This window comes from Hylobates moloch, unplaced genomic scaffold (assembly GCF_009828535.3).
Source record: "Hylobates moloch isolate HMO894 unplaced genomic scaffold, HMol_V3 SCAFFOLD_6, whole genome shotgun sequence".
In the NCBI taxonomy this organism is placed as follows: Eukaryota; Metazoa; Chordata; class Mammalia; order Primates; family Hylobatidae; genus Hylobates; species Hylobates moloch.
The window spans coordinates 57,991,061-58,007,473 of NW_026652281.1; positions in this window are offsets into that span (position 1 = coordinate 57,991,061).

Consider the following 16,413-nt stretch of genomic DNA (forward strand, 5'->3'; position numbering starts at 1 on the left):
TTTCACTGGCCACCCACCACTGCCGAATGCCGCCATCACAGACCTGCTTTCCACCCCTCCAGATCCGGCAGGATGTCTGCTGCGTTTCTGATCCAGTGAGGCACCCATTGCCACTCCCATTTGGGTTAGATGCTCACCATTGTTCCTGCGTGGCTAAGTGCCCGGTTTGTCCTAATCGAGCTGAACACTAGTTATTGGGTTCCACGGTTCTCTTCATGACCCACGGCTTCTAATAGAGCTATCACACTCACCGCATGGCCCAAGGTTCCATTCTTTGGAATCTGTCAGGCCAAGAACCCCAGGTCAGAGAATAAAAAGCTTGCTGCCATCTTGGGAACGGCCACCACCATCTTTGGCGAGGCTCCCCACCATCTTGGGTGCTCTAATAACAAAGACCCCGGCAAACAACGGGACAGAAAGGTTTGTGTTAAGGGGCTAGTGAGAGCCATGGTTGAAAAGGAAGTACTGGCACATTTCTAGAAAGAACACTAAACTATGGAGTTTGAAAATTCTTTGGCAAGATAAACAACTAAGGGTTCTGAAAAGAAACATGACTCTGAATAAACATTTTAGACAAATAAATTGGGCAGGAATGTCCAGAATTGAGGGTACAACTATTATCAGAGAGCAATTAGGAGGTGGCTGCAGGAATCCAAGCAGGACTTGGTAAAGGCCTAGACTTTTCCTAGCATTGTACAAAACCCACATATTTCTGTGTCTTGGGAACACAAAATTTCCTGATGTTCCCTGAGAGTCCATCAGTCTGTTACTTTAAACCAAATGGATCACTTAGAAATTTATCATAGGTACTGTGGATGTATCTACGTTGTTAACTAAAGAAATGAAGCTGTTGGCCAGGGGCAGTGGCTCACACCTGTAATCCCAGCACTTTGGAAGGCTGAGGTGGGTGGATCACCTGAGGTCAGAAGTTCAAGACCAGCCTCACCTGAATGGTGAAACCCTGTCTCTACTAAAAATCCAAAAAAAAAAAAAAAAAAAAAATTAGCCGGGCATGGTGGTGCATGCCTGTAATCCCAGCTACTCAGGAGGCTGAGGCAGGAGAATCACTTGAACCAGGGAGGCAGAGGTTGCAGTGAGCCGAGATGGCACCATTACGTTCCATCCTGGGCAACAAGAGCAAAACACCATCTTAAGAAAAAAAAAATGTTATGTAGCCCAAGTTAACTAACAGTAGAATTATGCAAACTCAGAATGGCAGATTCACAATGTATATAATCCTTTTATATTTTTAAGAAAAAATTATTACTTTATCTAGGAGGAAAGAGATTTTTACTTCAAGGTTTTGGGAGTCTCCAGGCTTGCCTTTGTTGGGTCCTCTTTGCTTTCCCCCAGGCCTTGGCTCTTCATAGATTAGTGTGGAGTTCCTATTGCCTACCTGCTAAATTCCTTCCACGAGTTGCTTGTATGTTGAAAGGGGCCGGGCGGAGACCAAACTACACCGGTCGTGGTCAAGAGATCTTTATTGGAGGTATCTAGTGGAGAAGGAAGAGAAGCGAGAGAGGGCTGCTGGTGTGCTGGGTTTTATATCCCTTGGGCCCACGTGGATTGGGCTAGGCATGGGCCCAAGGGAAGGCGGGAGATGCTTCTTTCTGATTGGCCCTCCTTTGGCGGGTTCAGACAGTGCCCAGTCAAGGAGGGGAGAAGAACCCGGAACTGGCCCCATCTTAAGGTACGGCGCCATTTTAAGGTACCCCATGTTACCTAACGTTCCTCCCTTTTTGTTTTCTTAAATGGGGGAAAATGGGCATCGTGGTTCATCTGGCTGCTTCCTGCTGAGTGGGGGCGCTGTGGGGAGGGGGCACAGGGAGAACTGTCAGGGTTGTACATGGGGTACAGTATGAGTATGAGGCCAAGCAATAGGGCGCTATACATGAAGACTTTGTTAGACGTGAAGTCCATGAATGTTCCTTGTCCTCCAGTGCCATGAGCCAGTTGAGGGGCAGGGATGGGTTGGCGATGAGCCAGCTGTCTGAGCGAAGGGTGTTTAGGAATTGGTAGAATCGGCTTGCTGTAGCCATCTGGGGTACTAGGGGTAGAGTTTGGTCTGCCCGAAGAGAAAAGAAGATGGTAGTTAATTTAGGGTGCGAGGGCAGGCCTACCCCATCCCCCCCAAATCCTGGCTATCTGTTGCCAGTCGTTGGCCGTTTAAGAGGTCAGCAGGGTGTGAGACTGTCTCTGGAGTCTGCCGTGTCTTCACAAGTCACTAGGAGCTGGTAGTTTCTGAGGAGAAGCTGGTTAAAGGTTTGGTTAGAAATGGATCTTTGAGGGAACGGGAAATTGTTATGGTTTGAGTTGGATATGCCCAGGCATTGCTGGGATATATGCCTCCTGTAACTGACTGGCCCCAGACCCGGTCGACGGGGTTCTCGATATGTATGGCTCGGGAGGAGGTGTTGTTTTTAGTGGTATAATATAGGAAGGGGTTGTGTTTGTTGATGTGGGAGCCAGACGGCGAAGTGGAACATGTGGAAGAGAGGGTCCCAGCCGTTTTCTATCATAGTGAGAATAGGGCTGGGAAGAGGGCCCGCCAGCGGAGGACAGTGTAAAGATGTGAGAGGTGGAAAGCCAGAGAAGAGGACTTAGGAGATGCATGAGAGCAGGGCGCAAGCAGTTTGGTTCTTCGTGTGGTCCAGGTTGGTAGCCGGTTTCAACTGGTTGAGCGGCGACCGGAAGATGAGGTGGAGGGTGGTGGTATGGCAGGGGGGGTTCATCGGCCGGACAAAGTCGGGAGCGGAAGGAGAGGTTGGTAGCTTGAGAACAGCGATAAGGTGTTGCAGCTTGCAAGGGAGGCAGAGGTTGGGTTTGTCCCGTAGAAGATAGAAGCCATGAACATAGGGGATCTCTGCCCATTTTCCTGTTCGCTCACAATAGTTGTAGAGATCCCGGAGAAGGTTGGGATCAAAGGACCCATAAGTGGGCCATCTGTTTTGGTTGCCTAGGGGGTAGGTGGGCCAGTTTTGAGTGAGGCGTGTAGGTTTGAGCATTGTAAGGGAGAGTGGGCCGGCAGGGATGCAGAGGCTCCCATTATGAGAAGAGGGTGTTTACAGAAATATATGGTGAAGGGCTGGGCAGGGCGTCCCCTACCAGCCGATGACCATGCTGTGAGTCAGACCCTTCGAGTCGGTCGTCACCGAAATGAAAGGACTGAGGGCCTCTAGGAGGCCGAGGGCCGTGGGCCACTTGGTACCAGGATTTTTGGAGTGAAAAAGGGGAAGGGGCCCAGGCCTGGTGAGTGAGGAGGAAAAGGAGGGAACACTGCTCCCTGGAGGCCGAGTCTAAAATAGGATTTATGGCAGCCGTGTGGGCGGCCGAGGCGGGAGCCAGTCGACTGGTGTCAGACACAGGAAGGGGAGACTTACCGAGATGAGGCCGGTGTTGGGTGTAGAGGTCAGCGAACGAGAAAATGAGTGAAGACCAGCCAGGGTCTGGACTGAGCCCGAAAGGGATCGAGGTCCCACCGAGGGGGGTGGGGATTCCCGATCCGAGTCAGGGCACCAATGAAAGGGGCCGCCGGGCGGAGACCAAACTACACCGGTTGCGGTCAAGAGATCTTTATTGGAGGTATCGAGTGGAGAAGGAAGAGAAGAGAGGGCTGCAGGTGTGCTGGGTTTTATATCCCTTGGGCCTACGTGGATTGGGCTAGGGGCGGGCCCAAGGGAAGGCAGGAGATGCTTCTTTCTGATTGGCCCTCCTTTGGCGGGTTCAGACAGTGCCTGGTCAAGGAGGGGAGAAGAATCCGGAACTGGCCCCAACTTAAGGTACGGCGCCATTTAAGGTACCCCATGTTACCTAACATACGTGAATGAAGACTTCATGTTGCCATTCTTGAGAACTTACAGGTGCAGCCAGTCAATGTCCTGGCTTACAACTTGGTTAACTAGCGACAAATTGCTTCTTGTTCACTTCCACAGGGCTGTTTTTCTGTTTGCTTGTTTGTTTTTACAATGCATTATTATGGAATAGAGGAGTTAGGATCTATGGCTTTTCTAAATATTGGCAAGGTCAAATTCTACTGAAGTTCAGGATTTGTAGCAATTTGTGTGTATTTTCATTTTGGTATGAGTCATATTCTGTACAGCTCTATTTTCTGTCGTACTTACTGTTCTTAAAAGTCTCTAAGTTAAGATGTTGTTTAGGAGTGTTAGAGCTGACTATGGCATTACATGCTGTATTATTCATTGTTTACTGACTAGACTTCATAACTGTGGTAAAAATAAATAAGATTCCTCTCAGCTTATTTCCATCCATTTAGTATTTTCATGAATGGCTTCCCGTAATTGTGTAACCCCCTTTAAAAAAATGTATGAAGAAGAAAGAGAAGGAGGAGGAAGAAGAGGAGCAGGAGAAGGAGGAGGAGGAAGAGGAGGAGGAGGAGGAAGGAAAGAGGAGGAGGAGAAGAAGAGGAGGAGGAGAAGAAGAAGAGGAAGAGGAGGAGAAGAAGAAGAGGAAGAGGAGGAGGAGGAGAAGAGGAGGAGGAGAAGGAGAAGGGGGGAGGAAGAGAAGGGGGAAGAGGAGGAGAGGGTGGAGGGGAGGAGAAGAAAGAAGAAAAAGAATCAGTTTCACTTATGAACTACATAACATAATTTTTAGAAGGCTGAATGGCAACTTCCATTTACAGAGAAGTGTAATAATTGCCTTAGTAGCACCCTAAATATGAAGAGTTATTTTTCTTTCACAACTACAGTTTTCTTTCCCATTCTTTAATTTGAAAACAGTCATTTTTATACTCATTTATATATCTAAAATGGGTAAAATTTTAGATGTCATAGGTAAAAAACATGCTTTAATTTTTCTAATTAAGATGGAGGAACTGGGCCGGGCGTGGTGGCTCAAGCCTGTAATCCCAATACTTTGGGAGGCCAAGGCGGGTGGATCAAGAGGTCAGGACCAATATGGTGAAAACCCCTGTCTCTACTAAAAATACGAAAATTAGCTGGGAGTGGTGGTGGCGGGCGCCTGTAGTCCCAGGTACTACGGAGGCTGAGGCAGGAGAATCGCTTGAACCCAGGAGGCGGAGGCTGTAGTGAGCCAAGATTGTGCCACTGCACTCCAGCCTGGGTGACAGAGCCAGACTCCGTCTCAAAAAAAAAAAAAAAAAAAAAAAAAAAAAAAAGATGGAGGAACTGATTTCTGGCCATGTTGGCTTCAACTTTACTTCATAAATTAACCAGTAGGTGTTGCTATGCTAGCACTAATGTTGATTCCACAAAAGTTAACTGGTCAGTTTGTGGTGAGTGGGTTCCCAAACAATTCTAATTTGTGTATTCTCTTAGAAGACCAAAACCCTGCCACCAAATACCGAAGGCCTGATGGGATTATTTTGGGTGCAAAATAAGTTTTTAAATAAAGAGGACCTTCTATTCTCGTGTGTCAACTCACAATACTGGGAAATAATTTCAATGGCTTCCCAGTAGTTAAGATATTTTGGCCTTTGGAGAAGCAAGCAATGATCAATTTGTACAACTAGGAAAAAAAGCCATTTTTATCTACTTCACTCTTTTTTTCCTGTCTGCACTTCATTCACAATATATATTATTATCACCCCAGTATCCCAAACCCACGTTAAAAAGAAGTGAAGGTCTCTCTGCCTGGCATAAGCTTCCAGGCATAGATAACCTTTGAAATGTTTTCCTGTTTGTCAGACAAACAAGTAAATTCACACAGGACTCACAGCTTAACTCTTCACAACATACCTCAGCGTCTCAAGTGTGTTTACATTGAAAAGTGTTTTCATAATCCTATGTGTAGGCAGAAACAAACGATTTCCTTGTTTAACCTCTATAACCCTTCCGCCCGTACTAATTATTTGGCAGAAACAACAGACGCTACTACTTCTGTTTTTGACTTAAATTTGCTAAGCAAAGCCCCAAAACTTAGAAGAGTGAAATATTTGTGATTTCTATGTTCAAAGATGAGGTTTTTAAAATTAAAAAAAAAATCTGATAATTGATTTTTAGGCAATAAGCCAAACACTTCAGTGTGTGCTTTGATGAAAAAAATAAATGCAGTTTGTGTACATCCTACTGATTTTGCATCTCAAGTTTCCTCAGTTGTACCAAACATGTGAAACTGACAATCTGAAACTGTCAGAGTTGCTTTTTTTTTTTTTTTTTTTTTAGTTGCTAAACACAGCAGAAACCTATACACTTCAGGATGAAAACTAGCACTTTGATCTAGCAACACTGTTTAAAGAATGTTAATGTGTATTTTGGTACACAGCGAAAGGAACGACATTGGGTGAAGGAAAGAAGAAAGGATAAAGCTCTAGAAGGAGATGAGAAGGAAGGTGGGAGAAATGTGAAGAATGAACGAGAATGTGAACTTGTTATATTTTTGTTTTCACAGTTGCATCTATTCAATAATGTGAAGCAATAACAGTTTATTGAGCCTTTAACAGCTAGGGCTGAATCCTATGAGCCAAAGAGAATGTGGATTTTTCTATAAATTGTTCCTTGCACATTTAAAAATAATCTTTAATGAAACAGTGAAGTACTTCTGTTGTAGAACTCTCTAAGCACTTTCTAAATAGCAAAACAATAAAGCATCTTGAAGAGTAGGGTTGAGAGCAAAGTAAAAAAACCTAAACATTTTCCAGTTATTTTATAATGAATTTTCATTGATTTTTATAATCATATGACTTGCAATGTGTGATCTTTTCCCCTTGCCCCTTTGCCTTCCTCCTTCTTTCCTTCATGCTTCCTTTTCTCTGTATTTCTCAGTGGTGTCATCTGGGGGCAGCTTCAGTATATGTTAGATAGCTGACTGTGAGATTACAATAGGTGAAGGAAAAACATCTAAACGGTTTTTCTCCCTGTAGAGTTTCATTATTGAAATGCTCTGAAGTCATGGGTGGTGAGTGCGAAAATGTAGAGATGTAGATTGGTTGGTAATCCACTCAATGTTTGTAGTAACCAGAGCTGTAGCATTCTAATCATTCCCTGTACCATCCCTTGGAAGCTGGGTTTAATTCAGCTAAATGGTCCATGGTATGGACTTCACTCCCCTTCAATTAGATTTCTCCCCTGTGGCAAATTCTTAATCAGAATTTCCTACTATTTAGTCACTAAATTAAATCTGTAAATTGTCAGTAACTTCATATAATGTAATGATGTACCTGTAAGCACTGAAATTACTTAGAGTATTGTGTATAATGAACATTCTAACATAATAGTAACACAGTTAAGCTTTGGTATGGTGAAATAATCTTGTTAGATATAGCAATAAAGCATAAAGGATCACTTATCTTTGCTTTTGAGAAAATATATAAAAGATAGATGCTTTTTTCAAGAAAGTGTGGATTTAAAAGGAGTTAGGTGTAAAACCCTCACTCAAATAATAAATAATTATATTTATGAACTGATTGCTTAATATGTACCAGATGTTTTGCTAAAGATTTTACATACCTTATTTCATTTAATATTCACAGCAATTTAATGAGGGTAGGTACTGCTATTACTCACTTTTTAAATATCAGAAAACTGAGACTTAGAAAGATTAAGTAACTTGCCCAAGGTCACACAACTAGCTAGTGCTAGAGCTGAGATTCAAATTCAAGTATGTTTGACTCCAGGATTTGGGCTCTCTACACTGTTATGGAAATATAATCAGCATATATTTATACATTGAGTTTTATTATTTTTACTTTATTTTGTATAAAGTGTTCATGTTGAAATGTGATCAAACCAAAGTGATAATTGAAAGTGCAGCATATTTATTGAGTTTGTCAGACAAGACTTCCTGCCCTGCAGGCATTTGTACTGGCAAGTCAAGCACTGCCACTAGAAATTGTGAAATAGTAAGTCAATAAAATATAAGACTATGAGAGATCAGAGTAGATAGGAGTAGTGAGGGAAGGCTTCCTGAAAGAGGTGAGCCTGAACCGAATCCTGCACAAATATAGAGGTGTGTGAGTTTTACTAAAATAGAAGAGCATGAAAATGTTGTCGAAGGTGAATAAATTGCTCTCAGGAAAAAGTGAAGCAAATACAGTAGCTCAGTATTTCTTAACCATGGTTGCCATTAGAATTATCCCAAATGCTTTAAAAAAGTACAGATGCCTAGGCCTCATCTTTGACCAATTATATAAAAATCTTTGGTAGAGAGACTTGGGTAATGGCATTTTTAAAAAGCTCTCCAGGGAATTCTAATGTGCAGCTGGTGCTGAGAATCACTGATAAAGCTGTATTGGTGCATTTGTATTGGGGTCAAGTAGGAAATAAAATTGAATGGGCAGTATGCAGCCACAAAAGACAGAAAGATTCTGATGTTAGACTTGATGGTATAGGCATGTGGGTATAACTGGAGATTTCTGAGCAAGAGAGGTCAATTCAATTCAGCTAACAAGAACTGAACATTTATGTGTAAGGTATCATAAAGGGACATGAAAGGATGAACAAAAATCTGGTCTCTGCCCTTTAAAGTTTCATAAATATAGTAGGAGGTATATGGATAGGTGTATTAAAGCACACCCATGTTAAAGACTATAATAGAAAATCAGAAGTGCTCTGAGATTACTTAGAGAGGCTCTATTTCTGGTTGTGAATAGCTGATGATTCCAAAAAGGAGATAGCTATCATTTGAATTTTGACCAAAAGTAAAGTGATTTTTGAGAGAGACATGAGAAGATCATTCTTAGTACAGAAAGTGATGGAGTTCAGAGATTCAGAGTTTATGTGGGTGAGGGCAGGCTAGGGGACCTAGGAAAGGAGCCAGGTAAAAAGTGCAGAGAACACAGAGAAGGAGAACTTGAGGTCAGAGTGCTAAAATGGCCATCTGAAGGTCAAGGCATGATCTCCCAAACACTCCATATGATGAATCCCATTATCATCCTGAAAAAGGCTGTTTATGTTGCTCATGAAGAGGTAAAGTGTAGCTTAAGGTCAGATGTGGAGACAATAGTAAGAGAAGGAAGCACCTCCCATAGCAGGATTTGCCTAGTGATGAATGAGAAACGTAGCTGTTGCACCTGAAAGGATTATATCAAACTTGCCTTGCACTGTCAAGACTGTGTTACTCTTTCTCCAGCTGTCCAGCTGCTGATATCTTACCACTCTTTAAATTCCTTTTCTGCTAAGCTTTTCTTCGAGCCTTTTTAGGGTGACTTAATTTGAACTTTCCTTTTCATCATGATAAACACTATTTAAAATGTGAGTTCCGACATTTATTAAGTTTTATTAGTGTGTGAGTATGTGTGGTTCTGCTTTAGATAGTTTCTTTCCTGAGGGAAGAACCATTTCACAGACAGTTAATACAATGCAGACACAGGTGTATGGAATGCTGAGTAGAATGGCTTGTCTGGACCATAGAATATAAAATATTTTTTAAAAAACTAAAACTATGATATTTTAAAATAATTTACTGAGCTTGTATGTACCAAATGGATTCAAATTAATCTTTTCCATAAGCCTGTGAGGTAGACAGTATTGTCTCTGTTTTTCAGATGGGAAATCCAAAGCTTAGAGAAGCTAAATAATTTGCTGTAGGTCATATAATTAGTTGCCTTTACAGTAATGGTTCTCAGGCTTTATGAAGCATCAGAATCATCTGGAAGGCCCGGCTTGATTCAACATTGTGGGGTGGGCCCAAAAATTTATTATTTGACAAGTTGCCACTCAGGTAACATAGATGCTGCTAGTCTGAGGACCACAGTTTGATAATGATTGCTTAGAGTCTGGTTTGATTTGTTGCCCAGAAATCAGCTGGTGTTGGCAGCCACCATGCTGATCTTGATCACGGAGAGCCCTGAATACTAATTTGGCTAATTTACTATAATTCCAGTTCGGAAGTGAGAGGAAGGAATGATGGTTGTGCTTTATGACTCTGGAAGAAAAATGAATTTGGTGGACGTACTAGACCAGATGTATTGGAGTAGGGGAGATACTGAAAGTTGGGTCTCTCCCTCTGTGGCAACTTGCACAGTCCAGCCCTTCAGACCTTCCTAAAACACTGCTCTCATCAAGGTGTTACTCAGGCATCTACAAAGGCTTCCAACCCACTACTGGCCTCAGTGGCCTGGCCCCACCCTTCCTTTCATCCGTGTTTTGCTGTGACACTGATGCTCTGATCAGGCCTGGCTTTTCACCAGAACTAAGTCTGATATGGTGCTTTTGCTATGTTAGTTCTTCTTGATTCTTTTGATGTGTACTCTCACCCTCTCAGGGTTGCCAAATCCTATTCACCCTGCTAAGTTCTCTATTTTAAAAAGACTTGAAATATAAAGTTAATATTCACATGTTAAAAAAAAGCAATAGTACAGAAAAGCTGAAAAGAAAACCAAACTCTCCTGTGGTCCCTTCTCCTCAGTCCTACTGCTCAGAGGAAAGACTCTTTAACCCTTAAAAGCCATTCAACTGTGCTGCTATTTTTTGATGGATCAATTTTAGAAACGATTTACTTACTGCCCTGAAGATAAGGATACAAGCCTCTTACACTCCCCATTTCTCCTATCATCTCTATGTAATAGTACTATATTTAATCAAATCCATTTTTATTATGACTACATGAATATTGCCCTTTCTAGATCTAAGTAAGGTACCGTTCTCATTTTATTGCCTTCTACGGATTTTTTTTTTAACTGAAGTTTCAAATATTTCTCTTCTTGCCATAGCTTCCTTCTAGTAACTTTCCACTTGTTATTCAAACCCTTTACCATATCAGGCATTTTCTTTTTAATTTTTATTTCTTCTAAAAAAATGGGATACATGTGCAGAACGTGCAGGTTTGTTACATAGGTATACGTGTGCCATGGTGGTTTGCTGCACCTATTGACCTGTCCCCTAAGTTCCCTCCCTTCAGCCCCCACATCCCCCAAGAGGCCCTGGTGTGTGTTGTTCCCCTGTCTGTGTCCATGTATTCTCATTGTGCAACTCCCACTCATGCAGTGTTTGGTTTTCTGTTCCTTTATTAGTTTGCTGAAGATGATGGCTTCCAGCTTCATCCATGTCTCTGCAAAGGACATGATCTCATTCCTTTTTATGGCTGCATAGTATTCCATGGTGTATATGTACCACATTTTCTTTATCCAGTCTATCATTGATGGACGTTTGGGTTGGTTCCATGTCTTTGCTATTGTAAATAGTGCTGCAATAAACATATGTGTACATGTGTCTTTATAGTAGAATGATTTCTATTCCTTTGGGTATATACCCAGTAACAGGATTGCTAGGTCAAATGGTATTTCTTGTTCTAGATCCTTGGGGAATCACCATACTATCTTCCACAATGGTTGAACTAATTTGCATTCCCACCAACAGTGTAAAAGTGTTCCTATTTCTCTACATCCTTGCCAGCATCTAGTGTTTCTTGACTTTTTAATAATCGCCATCCCGACTGGCATGAGATGGTACCTCATTGTGGTTTGGATTTGCATTTTTCTGATGGTCAGTGATGCTGGGCTTTTTTCATATGTTTGTTGGCCACATAAATGTCTTCTTTTAAGAAGTGTGTGTTCATATCCTTTGCCCACTTTTTGATGGAGTTGTTTTTTCTTGTAAATTTAAGTTCCTTGTAAATTCTTAGACGTTTGTCAGATGGGTAGATTGCAAAAATCTTTTCCCATTTTGGAGGTTGTGTGTTCACTGTGGTGATAGTTTCTTTTGCTGTGCAGAAGCTCTTTAGTTTAATTAGACCTAATTTGTCAATTTTGGCTTTTGTTGCAATTGCTTTTGGCATTTTTGTCACAAAATACTTGCCCATGCCTATGTCCTGAATGGTATTGCCTAGGTTTTCTCCTAGGGTTTTTATGGTTTTGGGTTTTACATTTAAGTCTTTAATCCATCATGAATTAATTTTTGCATAAGGTGTAAAGAAGGGATCCAGTTTCTGTTTTCTGCTTATGGCTAGCCAGTTTTTGCAGCACCCTTTACTGAATAGGAGATCCCATCCCCGTTGCTTGTTTTTGTCAGGTTTGTTGAAGATCAGATGGTTGTAGATGTGTGGTGTTATTTCTGAGGTCTTTGTTCTGCTCCATTGGTCTATATGTCTGTTTTGGTATCAGTACCATGCTGTTTTGGTTACTATAGCCTTGTAGTATAGTTTGAAGTAAGGTAGCATGATGCCTCCAGCTTTGTTCTTTTTGCTTAGGGCTGTCTTTGCTATACAGGGTCTTCTTTGATTCCATATGAAATTTAAAATAGTTTTTTCCAATTCTGTGAAGAATGTCAGTGGTAGTTTGATGGGAATAGCATTGAATCTGTAAATTACCTTGGGCAGTATGGCCATTTTCATGATATTGGTTCTTTCTATCCATGAGGATAAAATGTTTTCCCATTTGTTTGCATTGTCTCTTATTTCCTGAGCAGTGGTTTGTAGTTCTCCTTGAAGAGATCCTTCGCGTCCCTTATTAGCTGTACTCTCAAGTATTTCATTCTCTCTATAGTGATTGTGAATGGGAGTTCATTCATGATGTGGCTCTCTGCTTGTCTATTGTTGGTAAAAAAGAATGCTTGTGATTTTTGCACATTGATTTTGTATCCTGAGACTTTGCTGAAATTGCTTATCAGCTTAAGGAGTTTTTGGGCTGAGACAATGGGGTTTTCTCAATATAAAATCATATTGTCTGCAAATAGAGACAATTTGACTTCCTTTCTTCCTATTTGAATACCATTTATTTCCTTCACTTGCCTGATTGCCCTGGCCAGAACTTCCAATACTATGTTGAATAGGAGTGGTGAGAGAGGGCATACTTGTCTTGTACTGGTTTTCCAAGGGAATGCTTCCAGCTTTTGCCCATTCAATATGATATTGGCTGTGGGTTTGTCATAAATAGCTCTTATTATTTTAAGACATGCTCCATCGATACCTAGTTTATTGAGAGTTTTTTACATGAAGGGATGTTGAATTTAATCAAAGACATTTTAGCATCTATTGAGATAATCATGTGGTTTTTGTCTTTGGTTCTGTTTTATGTGATGGATTATGTTTATTGATTTGCACATATTGAACGAGCCTTGCATCCCAGGGATGAAGCCAACTTGTCCGTGGTGGATAAGTTTTTTTTTTTTTTTTTGGAGAGGGGAGATGGCGTCTCGCTCTGTCGCGCAGGCTGGAGTGCAGTGGCACAATCTCAGCTCACTGCAAGCTCCGCCTTCTGGGTTCATGCTATTCACCTGCCTCAGCCTCCCAAGTAGCTGGGATTACAGGTGCCCGCCAGCACGCCTGGCTAATTTTTTGTATTTTTAGTAGAGACGGGGTTTCACGGTGTTGGCCAGGCTGGTCTCAATCTCCTGACCTCATGATCCACCCACCTTGGCCTCCCAAAGTGCTGGGATTACAGGCGTGAGCCACCGCATCTGGCCATGGTGGTGGATAAGTTTTTTGATGTGCTGCTGGATTTGGTTTTATTGAAGATTTTCTCATCGATGTTCATCAGGGATATTGGCCTGAAGTTTTCTTTTATGTTGTGTCTCTTCCTTGTTTTGGTATCAGGATGATGCTGCCCTCATAAAATGAGTTAGGAAGAGTCCTTCTTTTTCAATTGTTTGGAATAGTTTCAGAAGGAATGGTACCAGCTCCTCTTTGAACCTCTGATAGAATTTGGCTGTGAATCCTTCTGGTCCTGGACTTTTTTTGGTTGGTAGGCTATTAACTACTGCCTCAATTTCAGAACTTGTTATGGGTCTATTCAGGGATTTGACTTCTTCCTGGTTTAGTCTTAGTAGGGTGTATATGTCCTGGAATTTATCATTTTCTTCTAGATTTTCTAGTTTATTGCATAGAAATGTTTATAGTATTCTCTGAAGGTAGTTTGTATTTCTGTGGGGTCAGTGATAATATTCCCTTTATCATTTTTTATTACATCTGTTTGATTCTTCTCTCTTTTCTTCATTAGTCTAGCTAGCAGTCTATTTGGTTAAATTTTTCAAAAAACCAGCTGCTGGATTCATTGTTTCTTTTTTGTTTTTTTTTTTTTTTTGAGGTTTTTTCCTGTCTCTATCTCCTTCAATTCTTCTCTTGTCTTAGTTATTTCTTGTTCTGCTATCTTTTTGATTAGCTTTCTCTTCCCTCTCTAGCACTTTTAATTGTGATATTAGGGTGTCAATTTGAGATCTCTCTAGCTTTCCAATGTGGGCATTTGGTGCTATAAATTTCCCTCATAACACTGCTTTAGCTGTGTCCCAGAAATTCTGGTACATTGTCTCTTTTGTTTCATTGGTTTCAAATAACTTTCATAGCTTCCTTCTAGTAACTCTCCACTTATTTTTCAAAGCCTTTACCATATCAGGCATTTAAAAAAAAAGTTTTTGAAATGTTTTCCCCTGGTGTCCTCATTACTTATTTTTCATCTTTTTGTTCCTATGTGGGAGAGTGATTAACAAGCTTGCTATAATGTAGTAATCTTAGAATAAGAAATATCTCCCTGGTTGAGTCAACTGTTTCTTTTTTGGTGTAATTTTTTGGCTTATGTTTGGCTTACTCCCATCTTTTGCTGGATCACATTCCCAGATAACTTCCTGAGAAAAGGTGTGTGTGAGGAAAATTGTACAAGTTTCTTACCTGTCTGAGTATGTCTTTATATTTAAACATATTATTTATAGTTTAGTTAAATTCTAAAGATATAAACATTGAAAAGTGTTTTCCCTCAGAAATTTGAGGCATTGCTTCAATTTTCACTCTTTAATATTCAATGTTGTTGAGAAGCAGCATTCTGAATTCAAATTTCTGTGTAAGAGTACTGGATATTGCTTCACAGAGGGAAATTTTAGCATCTCTTCTTTTTTATGACATTCTGAAATATCACTAGAACATACCATGGTATGATGATTTTCATTCATTTAATAATAATTCTATTCTTTTAATGCGGTGTTGGGAGCTAGAGACCAATCTCAAAAACTTTGGAAATTTTATTTTGTACTTTTTTTTTAAACAACTTCTTTCTTTCCATTTGTTCAGTTCTTTCTTTTGTCAGATGGTGAACCTCCAGTACCACAGTGTTATATTTTATAAAATTTCTGTCAGAGTTTCCATCTCGTATATTTTTTTCTCTCTTTTTGTTTAATCTTTTGGGAGATTCATACATTTTATCTTTTAACTCTTTTTAATTTCAATTACATTTTTTAATTTGCCAGAGGTCTTTCTTATTATCATTTCTTTTTTTTTCATAGCACCATGTTTCTGTGTAATAGATGCAATATAATTGTTAAAGAATTTTTAAAAATGTTTACAGTTTTAATTGTCTTTGGGGTTGTATATTCTTTTCGATTCTTATTATTCTTTTCGTTTTTTTCTTGCATCTTGAATGTTTTCCTCAAGTCTGATAATCTTGTCTATATTTAAAAATAAGACCTCAAAAACTTAAATGGGAAATCTGTGTTTTTGGATGTGGCTCGTGGACTGGAAGGTATTGTCTTACAGTTATTATGTGAAGAGCTGACACTTTTGTTAGAGAAGCCCTATGGACCAGAATGTGGTCTTTCTCTAGGCTCATTCAGGTGCCTATAAAGGAAGAGCATTCATTCTCTTTCCAAGGACAGGTACCTGGTTTCTAGAGTTTTCTCTAGCACATGGCAGGTGAGTCCAGAGTTTCGGGGGCTAACCGACCTCTTTATTAGATGCATTCTCCTTGAAAACTTTCTAATTGTGGTTTCATCTACATAGTTATCATTCCTCTATTTTAAGATTTTCAACAATTTTGTTAAAATTTTTTGTCTGCCAATGGCCCCTCTCCAGATTCTATTCTGGGCGCCCTGGGCAGTGTGGGTGGAATCTTTGTGGGACATTCTCTCAGTGTAATTTGGACATTGTTCTCGACTAAGTAGCACTTGTTATAGGTTCATAGCTTTTCATTTCTTTACTTTTATTTTAGTGAGGTTTTGGAAAAAGCACAAGTAAATTCTTCTGTATATTCCTCATCTGTAGCTCAAACTTAAAGCTTAATTTAATACTGAATTTCTCTATAAAACCTTCCTTTCTTAACTTCTTTATCCGCTCCGATAGATCTCTCCTCAAAATCTTTATTGTATTAAAATCAATTTTCTCATTATACTACTTATAATTCTTTAACTATTTTCTATATGTTATTTCTAAGATTTTCAGTCTAATCATGGCTTATACTTTGTTTGAATTTCTCCAGCATGAGTAATTATACTGGATAAGTAGTGGATTACTTGAAAGTAATTGTTGATTGATTGTATTCAGGAAATGAAGGAGAAAAAAGATAACACATGACTGATAGAAGCCTTGCTATTTGGTAAAATGATGGCAACATTGGCAGAGATAGAGAAGTGGGGAAGGAAAGCCAGTGAGTTAATGTAGTGGATATTTGTCAGACCTTTTTATTTGTGTAGAATCCTTGGATACCCTTTCTAGTTTGAGGATATTTCTTACCTTCTTAGTCTCCAAGGCTGAGGATAGTAATTCATTTTCCCAGCCTCCCTCATAGGTGTGACAGAGTCA